The following is a 9,418-nucleotide window of genomic DNA, read 5'->3' as shown; positions in this document are numbered from 1 at the left end:
GTTGAGGTGGGGGATGGGGATGGGGGTGGGGTGGGTTTTTATAGAGTTAGAGTTGGTCCCATCAACTTAGAGTTGGACCAGTAGTCCAACTACGGAAGATCGCACAAAAATCGGGAGAGCCACCTTAGCGACCGGAGAAGAAATCGGAGAAGAAATCGTGTTTCACTGCGACAACGCTTTAGCTATTGGTTTCCTTAAAATTCTCTCCACGTCTGCTGGGGTACGTGATGGGTGAATTCGAGTGGGATGGAAATTCCTCGTGATATTCTCGTAACCATGTATGACGTAAAGTGAAGTTAGGAAAAGAGTCTCGATGGCACACAAAATTTTTTATGTGAAAGGAAGTCTCGATGGTTCTGATCACTAGGAAGTTCAAGCAAGCAAAGGGATTTCATGTGAAGTGAGTTCCTTGAGAGATGAGATATGCATGGAGAGACCTCCTTGACGTGGCTGGAACAAGCAAGGCATCGCATGGTCATGCAACGCTTTGTGTCGTATTTCAAGTACAACTTGTTTAACCAAGTATATTTTCGGTTGACTTCTTGTTATGCGAACAACATTCTCGGAGAATGTCATCCTTGACTCTTGATCCTTAAAGCCTTTTGCCTTGCGATAAACACTATCACCTATTTCCAAGCTTTTGGATAAGATCGAACTAACCTCTTCGTCAGCGACTCCATGTCCAACTACCATTGGGCTTGTAGTTTCTTCTATCCCTAGTCCCTACTTGTTCTTTTCACCCCCTCTGTCTTCAGCACGTATCCTCCACTTTTCTTTCACTTCGTCTCCTATATGAAATGAGGTGGTCGAGTCCCCCTCCTCTTTCTTCAGAAAAAAGAAGAAAAAAAAATGTTCAGATTTGCTAAAGTGGGAACAAGGCTTATAAAATACAGAGATTTTGGTCAACTTGGTGGGTGGCTGATACCAGATTATATCAATTGAGTTGGAAGCTTGAGCAAAAAAAAGTAAAGAGGAGAGATTACTCTCATTATCGGTAGGACAACGACGCTGATATAAAAATCTTGATAAATTATGTAAATTTTTATCATTTCAAGAAATTAGTTGGATCAAATCATTAGCTGTACAGCAGGAAACATTGCAAGCATTGTGACTAGCGACAGTGATAAAGAATTTAACGATGATTTGGGTTGCTTGAGATCTAATCCCGTGCTGTCCCTATGGCACGTACGTATACCTAGATAAAATCGGAGCTTTCCCAATCTCCGTCCCATCCTCGATTGTGGTCGCCATAAGCTTCTTGTATTGTAGTATTAAATGCTGATGCAAAAATATATAAATCGATATTTCTGCCAAGATCTTAGATAAGACGAAAACCTTTTGGAAATATGCATTTATTACGTACAGATCATCATCGTTTACACTTACTCTTGCATGTGTTTACAAGTAATGGGGGGAAAGAGAGACTTGAGATTACGTAAAGACGACCAGGCTAACAAACAAGCTATGTAAATTCCTTGTTCCTTTGAACGGCTTTGTAATTTTATAAATCAAGGAGTAAACTAATTATTGAAGACTCATGCTACGGAGCGCTCGATTAATGCTGAAGAGTTTCCTGTGCCACAAGGTATAAGAGGATTCAGTGAGAGCTAGTTGAATTGCCAAGTTACCAAGCCCTTATTATGTATGCTCAAGGTACTACCATGCACGCATTTTTCGTCACTTAACCACAAAGCTATTAAATTTATCATTGTTGCCTATTGGTTTATCTTGCACGAATCTCGATTATTCGACTGTTAAAAGTGTCATCGATGCCATTAGTTTATATTGCAAGAATCTAAATTATTTATCTTTTTAAAGAAAAATAATCCAACATGATTACTCGGTGTGGTTTTCGGGTTTGAAATGGTGTCCCCTCTCATCTCTTCCAACCAATATCTTCTGTTTAGATCCGGTCTAAGTCTTAAAAAATAAAGATTTTTTTTGCATGAATACCCTCCTAAATATTAAATTTTGTATAAATACCCTTCCAAAATTTATATTTGCACATATACCCTTGTAAAACACTTGTTTTTCTACTCTACCTTTTTTATCCTTATTTGTGCATATATATATATACCCACGCCATCTAACGCCATTAAAAAATTAAAGTTTCAAATTAAAATGACTAAAATATCTTTATTGGATAGATGTTAAAAAAAAACATTTATAAGGCAATCACGATGGGAGACAAAAAAAAATCATTTCAACATTTTATTTTATTTTTAATTAAAATAATTATGGTCTTTATTAATGGTGTTAGAAGAATTGTTATATTAGAAGCATTTGTACAAAAACAGTGTTTATAAGGATACAAAAATAAATATAAATTTTAAGAAGATATTCGCGTGAATTTAAATTTTTAGACGGGTATTCATGTAAAAAAAAAACTCTCTATATTAGGCTACTTAAGTCGGGCCAGTTCTGGACCCGGTAAAACTTGCCTCTGCTTGATGCGTTGCGTTGCTCTTGTCCTCCCCTTTGTCACCGAGGGCAAACTAAACCCTAGGGGAAGGGGTTCGTATTGTCTTCTGGCAGGGACTTGGGATCTTCTCTCTCCCATCGCGGGCGCGTGCGCTCGATCTCCCACCGTTGTCTTCGCCCAGCCTCGAAGCCCTAATCTCATCTTGGCCTTCTTCTCCACGGTGGAGAGGGTAAGCTAGAGATCCTAATTGTTATCTCATCTTCTCTCAATCGAAGATGCAAAATTTAGTAATTTTTTTAGCTTACCCATGTTGACTTCTTTGGGTGTTTTCTCGATTATCTTGTTTTTTGTTGAATGTTTATGCAATTTGTAGGTTTTTATAAATTCCTTACCCGATATCATAGAATTGTCAACCACTTTGAATGAGATTTAATGCTGTTTTGTTGTTAGGGGTGTATGAAGTTGTTGCTTGTCTTTTTTGTTTGAGAATTATTCCATAAATCCGATAATTGCTCATATTTTAATCTATTGTTTATCGCTTGATCTTCCTCTGGCGAAAGAATTGCAAACCTCTTTATAGATTCAACTGATTTACTTTTCCAGGCTAAGAATCCTGTTTCATAAAAATTTGTATTTCAAATTACAATTGAATGAACTAAATTATTTCATGTTACGTGATGAGCAATCATTTGATGGAATTGAATGCGCCTGACTGGTTCCCTGGTTTTTGGAGTCTAGATGGTCACTGTAGAATCTCAAGCTTCGGCTGGCGAGGTGGCAAGCGAGGCTGAAGAGGTCAGAGGTCAGAGAGGAGGGCCGTTTTTAGGGATATCAAGCGCTATTACTGCGAATTTTGTGGGATATGCAGGTCGAAGAAATCTCTAATCAAATCTCACATCCTCTCAAACCATAAGGTATTTCACCCTTGTGGATACATACAGGTCTCTTACACTTTGAATCTAATGATTCTTGAAGGAAATGTTTCACAATATTATAAGTTCTAGACCACCATTTTATGTGGAGATAGTAATAGAATGAACTAGTTTAGGTTCTAATTTTTTGATGGATGTCATAATATCTGTCTTATGTTCTATATTTTTTTTGGGTTGAATTCCACTGGATTTTCTTTTAATCTGGATAATTCATTACTTGTGGATGGATGGGTAGTAGTCTCATGCATTCTGAACCGAAAGCAGAGCAGGGTGACCGTGACCGGCCATGCGGAGCCAAAGAAGGTCCTGAACAAGGTGAAGAGCCCCGGGAAGAGGGTGGAGTTCTGGCCTTACGTCCCTTACAATCTGGTCTACTACCCTTACGCAGCTCAGGCGTACGACAAGAGGGCCACCTCCGGGTTTGTCCGCAAAGTGGACCAAGCCGTGCCGAGCCCCGGTGCACCTGAGGAGCAGTTTACATCACTCTTCAGCGATGACAACCCAAACGCCTGCTCTATCATGTGAGGGAAAGTAGTGGGCGTGGTCTTTTATGAACTTGTATTTTAGGTCATCTGGGGTGATGGAGAGGTTTTGTGATGAATGGTGCGTTTTATGGTAGAAAGTAAGAAGCTATTAGTTCTTAATGTAGGGATTTTCGGTGTCTATTTTGCTCTTTTCTTGGATGTGAAAAGCTTTTATTCGCTGCCGGAGTGGGGTTCATTTGTTTCTTGCATGGATAGGCATGTGAATGATTTGAAGTGTTGATAATTGGATGTTTTGCTATAGTCTTTAAGATGATCATTATGAGGACCTCTACGAGCGTATATGTAGTCCCACATCGGTTCTTCGCTAGGTAGATCTTGTATACTTTTATAGGATCAAGAAACTTAAATAATATCTTCCGGTTAGCCATTTTGGATAAAGTTCTGGATTGTTATAAATGGTATCAGAGCGGATCCGGGCCATAATCTATGTAGACTATGGAACACTGTAGCACGAGTCCATTAGGACTGATCCTGGTGTTTGTGATTAAATTTAAAATGAATTTGAATTCTTAACCCAACGAGAACACCGGGGCTTGAACGAAGGGATATAAAATCTATAGTAAGAATGAAAGGAAAAGCGCAATGATGGCCCTAAAATAAGATTAATTTTTGGTCGTCATTGTTATTTCTTCACTGGATTTGCATAGCAAGAACAAACTACTTGTGTAGCTAAATTCTGTAGTGGAAACTTTTTTGGGTGCGTGGATTTTCGAAATGGTTGTATCTAAAGCCTAATTATTCTGATCTATTGTCTCAATGGCCGTACCTAAAGCACCCAGCATGATGAAAAGTAAACAAATATAAAAATATTGCCGCAAATTGCCGCTCAATTTAGCTCCACGTACTGATAAGATGCCAACACGCCGTGAAACCTTCGCAAAAGCCTACTAGAAGTTCAATAATTTTGGCAATGCTTAAGGTCCTGTTTGGGAAAACTTTTAGAGGGCCAAAAAGTATTCAAAAGTATTTTTAAATAAAAATTGTGTTTGGTAAAAATTTTTGAAAGCTGTTTTAGTTTTTACGGAAAGCTGAAAACAGCTTTTGGGGACAAGCTCTAATTTGGAGCTTTTTGAAAATGCTGTTTTCAGCTTTACCGGGAGCTGTTTTTTGGACCAAATTATCTCCATTTAAATCTCACTTTTTTCTCCAAAACCCTCATCCCACCTCTTCTTCTCTCACCCATCCTCTCCCTCTTCCTCTCTATCTTCTTCTTCCTCTCAACGTCGCCGCCTCTGTTCCTTCTTTCTCTTCTTTTTTTTTTTTGTTTTGGGAGCTCGTGGCTGCCCACGGTGGCAGCCATCATGCCGGCCACCACCAATGGCCGACGACCCTTCTATATTTCAATGAAATAAAATAATAAATAAATAAATAAATAAAATAAATAAAATAATGAGGGAATGACAAAAAATCTGATCTAAATAAATAAATAAATAAAAATATTAGTAATTATTTAACCAATTTTATTATCTAGCTAGAAAATTTGTTAGAGAGATAAATGGTAATTAGAAGGATGAAAAATTAATTTACACTAATAATTATAATATTTTATATATTTATTATTGTATTATACTATAAATATAATATTATATTACATTATATCATAATACATTGATATGTTATGTTAAATAATTTAATATTATATTCAATCATTATTCTATAATACATAATGTTATAGTACTATATTATAATAATAATATATTACATTACATTAATATTATATCATATTATATATTTATGTATTAATACGTATTATATTTTATTATGCTCTGTTGTATAATACTGGTAATATCCTTTATGGTCATTTTGTCACATAAAAGTACTTTCTAAGTTTGTTTACCAAATACATGTTAAAGTGCCACAGCAATTTAAAAATGTAGTTATCAAGCAGCAAACATCTTTTTATAAACGCTCTGTTTAGACAGCTCTACTTCCAACCGCTCTACTTCTAAAAGCTCTACTACTAACAGCTCCTCCAAACAGGGTCTAAGCCATTTATGTCAGGCAGCGCCGCTAAAGGGGGATAACAGAGTGCAGATGAATAGGATATGGACCTTAAAAGTGATCGACTCGGGACTCGAACACCTGAAGCAGCATCAAGTGCTCAAACTTTGTCAGCAGCAGAAAGATCAAGATGAAGTTTCCTGCCCTTCTCTTCTCCACTCTCCGTCTATACTATGTTCTTTTGCTTTCTTCCCACTCTTGTATTCTTTCAACCTTCTTCTGTAACCCTTTCAGCCTTCAATAAACAGAGGGTAGCATTTGTTACCTCCTGTGTCCCTCAAAAGAAAAAAAAAAAAAAGATGTTTGCTGGCCTTCCACTGCTTTCTGCTCGCCAGCAGCGCTACTAAAAATAATGAAAGATTGTTTAGAGTGCCGCCGTAATGATGAAAGATTTGATAAAGCAGAAAAAAAGTTGGATCAATTATTGGTTGTGTAATGAGGTGGATGATAATTGTAGCAGCTTTGGTCATGGATTGAGGAGACTTAGAAGTCTTCCTGCTGGATTTTAGTGCTGAAACAAGAACCCCACCAATCAGAAAGATATAGCTCTATTTGAGTTTCTTGCCAGATTTTGGAGATAATATATGCAGTGCTGCTTCCAAACACCACTTAACCTTCGGAGCTGGGGATTGGTGCCGTAACAACCACCGGTCCATAGTTTCCGAATCGGCTCATGTTACAGTATCCTCTAGTTTATATACGTTGTATATTGAATAATTAGTTAAAAAATTGATGTAGCACCAGTGCGGGGGAAGAGGAGAAGAAGGAAGAACAAGAGAAGGAGAAGGAAGAAGAGGTTGTAGAGACGCAGGAAGAATAGAGAAGGAGAGGAGAAGAAGAGAAGAAAGAACGTAGGGAAAAGAAATTCTTAATCATTCATTAAACCCTAATCATGAAAATAGTTCCCTATATATAGGGCCCAAATACACAACTTGCATAAACCCCCCTTACACAGAAATAAATCCTAATGAACCCACAAATAACACAAATAAGCCCTAAAATGCAAATAAGCCCAGAAATAAAATAAACCACAAATAAACCCTAGAATGCAAATAAGCCAAAAAATAAAATAATAAAATAAATATGCAAATAAACGAGTCTGGCTCAATCCGGGGGCTCAGGATCATCTGGATGAAGGGCTCTGATGTCCCCATCAACTCCTCCCGGGTGAGAAAAACTCGACCCCGTCGAGTACAGGTCTGGCCGGCTGTCGTACTGCTCCAGAAGATTGGGGTCAATGCGCTGCAACTGTGCTTTGGAAATTCACGTCACATCAGACTTTGGTCGACCTTTCCACCGAACAAGGTAACGTTGGTAACCACCGTTCCTGCTTGAAATAACCTGCTCATCCAATATATGTTCTATTTGTTCTCTGCGTGCATGAAATTTGGGAGGTGGTGGCTCAACAGCAGGTAATAGGGCAGGGTATCCAACATAGGCAGGTATATCAATAAAGGGGTCAGAAGGCAGGAATATTATCTTTTTGTATGGGACTAAATCTTCAATATTAAATGTCGCACTAATCCCATAGTCATCAGGAAGATCCACAACATATGCATTCGAACTGGTTTTCTTTAAGATTTTGAACTGTTCTGCACTACAAATTTGCAATTTCTTAAACGTTTCCGAAGAAAGTCGTTCAAACCTAATTCTTATCATGATGTAATCTCTTTCACTTAACTCATTATAACGTCTGTGTAAATCAGCAAAGGATTTATATTTTAAGTTATTAAAGTGACTACAATTGCTGATTTCTCGATGCAATGAATGTGGATGTGATACAATTGATTGTGCAGACTCAAAGACTCTATACTGATGAGACATGAAAAACAAGTCTATGGGTTGCCTAAGTTTGTAATCATGCACTACTTCGAATGGACTCATACCTATGGACTTGTTAACCGAACTATTACATGCAAACTCAACTGTCGGTAACATTAAATTTCAGGTCCTAGCATATGCATTCGGTCTGAGCCTATGATGTAGAAGGTTGGGCAGAGATGCTCCGGGAACTAGATCGATTGCGCGTTGGATATCATGCATTGGAGAAAGTGCATCCGGAAGATCATCAGGGAGTGCATCATGAAACTCCTCTAGAAGGGAAACTACTACCGGGGAATGTTCAAGGTTGGACTCCGTATGGGTAACTTTAGCTACAAGTGCCAATTCAGATGATTGGCTCTCAATATCTGTCACTACCTCTTCCACAGTTGTGATGTGAAGTGGCTTGGTTGTACTTAGATCACTAGTCTCCCTTTGGGAATCATTTTGGACAAAGTCTAATTCTGTAGGTTCGTCTTCAAAGTCTTCTTCATAGTCTTCTATATTTGGTTCATAGACTTCTTCGACATATTCGGCCTCTTGGTTCCTAACTTCTGGTTCAGTAATCGGGTAGGTCTTAGTGGAACATTGGGGCGCTATATAGCCGAATTGTTGACACCTAGAGTATTGGGTTTGGTGCCTAGGAGAGTAGGGAAGGACTACAGGTGGTGCGACCAAACCGATTTTAGGTTGGGCTGTAACAGGGGTTGGCGATTTAGGGGTCCTAGAATGTTGCACGAGCTCACGGATCTCTTGTCTGAATTCTTTGTATCCAGCCCGTATGGCAACGATCTGTTCTAAGATAGACCTCAAAATATCGGAATTCATGGTAGCTACAGGGGTTTTAGGTTGATTGAAATAGTACTCCATATCACTACAGGTTGGCATGCAATGATGACACTGGGTGATGATGTGAAATGCAGTGTCACTAATGAAACCCTAATAACTATGATGTAGGACCAAATTTGATGCAGGACAACCTACTAATGCAATCTATTATGATTTCAGAAATCAGCAAGTCTTCACAATAATAGCTTAAATTTAAATGTTGCTGATTTTTACTTCGGTTATTCAGAATTAAGGATTAAGATTATTCAATTTAAGAAATTAGATTGCAATCAAGTAGTACAGTTGTTCTGATCCTAAATCAATATGATCGAATAATGTTGAGAAACGTCCTGTTACTAGGGTGTGCTAATTTAATGTCAAGATTTAAAGGGTAATAGGACGGGTTCGGAAGTGAGAGGTTCAATGTTCTGAATTATAACAGCAATATAAGTTTTCAAAATGTGGCTATCATGCAAGAGAACTAGAACATAATTAAATGAACAAGCCAGAAAAAGTAGAAACCTATCACCTGTGGCGGATGCAGTCAACCAGAATCGTCTGCTCGTGGAGTCTCGGACACGAAGTTGGCGCCGGGCAGAGCTAGCTGGAGTTATGGACCTGCATCTACAGCACAAGGCTTCCGGGGCTGTTGAAATGGGCTGAAGAACAATCTGGTTTGGGCCTGAGATCGGACCTGCAGCCGCTTGGGCTTGGGTCGCGCTCAATTGATGGCGCACGGGCTTGGGCCAGTACAGAAGCAAGAGCGGCTGGGGCCTTGGTTCGTGCGGGAAAGATGGATGGCCAAGGGGGAGAGCAGATGAGGGAGGCGACGGTTGGGATGGCGGCCGAAGTCGGGGAGGTGCTGTGGT

Source organism: Phoenix dactylifera, chromosome 8 (genome assembly GCF_009389715.1).
Source record: "Phoenix dactylifera cultivar Barhee BC4 chromosome 8, palm_55x_up_171113_PBpolish2nd_filt_p, whole genome shotgun sequence".
Taxonomy (NCBI): domain Eukaryota; kingdom Viridiplantae; phylum Streptophyta; class Magnoliopsida; order Arecales; family Arecaceae; genus Phoenix; species Phoenix dactylifera.
The sequence above is the reverse complement of the archived record's forward strand: the minus strand, read 5'-3'. Positions refer to the sequence as shown.